The sequence below is a fragment of the Penaeus monodon genome, chromosome 15 (genome assembly GCF_015228065.2).
Source record: "Penaeus monodon isolate SGIC_2016 chromosome 15, NSTDA_Pmon_1, whole genome shotgun sequence".
Lineage (NCBI taxonomy): Eukaryota > Metazoa > Arthropoda > Malacostraca > Decapoda > Penaeidae > Penaeus > Penaeus monodon.
The window spans coordinates 50,364,166-50,366,385 of record NC_051400.1 but is presented as its reverse complement, the minus strand read 5'-3'; positions in this window follow the sequence as shown (position 1 = coordinate 50,366,385).

Genomic DNA, 2,220 nt, shown 5'->3' with positions numbered 1-2,220 from the left:
TCCTCTTCCATTCCTCTGACTCATCGCAGTCTGCTCATTTTTCACACTAACACAGAAAGCTCCATGCTATCCCCTTTAAAATCTCTCATATCCATTTCAGGCTTCACTTGCTACACAACCCACCGACAAAATAGATATGCGGGCATATAGGTACATCTGTCTGTGTACGTACCCACCCACTAATGCATGCACAAACTTTTTCCATTATGATCATGCAATAATCTTTTCGTTTGTGTGTTTGCTTTGTTCCTTCTCTTAGTACTGCTGATGCTATAAACAACTAACAATGTTTCCGATATTAGTATTATTACTAGAACAACAGCAACAGTAGTATACTTATAATAGAAGTATCACCGATTAATCATATTTTCTTTAATAGTATAATTTTCGAGATTATTATTATTAACATTATTTAATACTTTTTTTAGCGGTGTTGTTGCTGTTGCATTGGTTGTCCTTGTCCTTTATATAATTATCTTTATTCTATAAATATTATTTTGCTGTTATTGTTTTTACTTTTACCATTATTAAATTTTCTATCTTTTATGATGTTTTAAAAATTTGCTATATTATCAGATTGTGTTTACATTTTTTATCATAATACTCGATTAGCTTCTATTTTCAGAATACTATAATCAATCAAATTTTGTTGTTATTGTTATTTCTTTTGATAACTTAATATTATTCATATTATTATGTCTACTTTCTATTTATACACTTTTTTTTTCTCTTTCAAAACGTCATTTTTATTCGTATTGCTTGTCATTATTCCCATTTTTTTGGGTTTTTATCTTATTATCATTTTATCATTATTGCCATTATTCTTATAATATTTTTTGATTTTAGTATTACTAGTTTTACTCTATTACCACTTTTACGGTTTTTATTTTTATCATCATAATAAGTATTGCTATTATTATCAGTATTTTCTTTTTATTTCTAATTTATTATTAAAATTTTTTATCAAAACTTTTTCATTACATTTTTTATTTGTCATTTTGTTATTGTAATATTATCATTTTACTATCATTTTTCATTTTTTATTCGTAAAAAATACAATATAGAGTAAAACCTTTTAAAACCATCTTTTAAAAACAAAAGATAAAAACAAATACCTAAAATAAAAAAAAAATTATAAAACCCCTTTAAGGGGTATCTTTCAGGTTTTTTTCAATTAAAAAATAGTCCATAGCGCTCTGATCCTTCATACTTGGATATCGGGTTTTAAATATCCAATATAAATTTCTAGCGCAAGCCGCCCGTATTGCGATCTCCAAAATCCACAACTACACCATAAAATTGATTACGTATCTGGGGTTTTTTTTACTTTCATATCTTGATAATATCCTTAACATTTACCAAGCATATATTCTGAAGATGCTCAAAATGTTTTTTCATTTTAATAAGGTGTAGGTCTTCCTAAATGTTTTTTTTTCACCTTTTTGTTGCAAAAGTGACTGAGAATGGTGGTAAGTAGTAAACGTGCTACGATCACCACTGATAATTTGCTTTAAAGCGTTCATAAGGGAAATGACCACGCATCAAAATTTGCAAATGCATTCTCCGGGATTTCCCTTCTCAAAATAGTAAGGACTCAAACCCCCTTGCTCGACACCATTCTTCAACTTAATTTTTCTGAACATTCTCTCTCCATCCAAAAGCGTAGAGCGCATTATTTTTCATATTAAGTGTATCGAAAACTAAAGGACATACTCTCGTTTTAAATTATGAGGGGGAAAAGTTTTCTATACTTTTTTTTGTCAATGCTTTAGTCGCATCGGAAACCGGGGGGGGGGGTAATGTATAAATTAAATTAGACTTTATATTACGGTTTTCAATAATATTTTTCCAAGATTTGGAAAAACATAGTGTTTTGGATGATAACCTCATAAGCGAACTGAAAATTTGATGTATCTAAACCCATCTTAACTATTGAAATGATTATATGTCTAAAAGTTTACTTTGGGAATTAAAATAATTTTATAGCTGGGATGAAATTTTTTCATTTTTTGGTATTGGTTTAATACATTACACAAAATAGTAAGCGGTGATCACCTTACGATATTATTTTTGTATGAGAGATAGTCTTTGCCATAATCCTTCTCCCTTGCTTAAACTCCGAACCATCCCCTTTCCATAAAAAGCGTGGGCAAAGTTTTTTAAACCCAAAAAGGGGGAAGGAAAAGCAAAATTTTTGGTTTTAAAATTAACGTTTTTTTT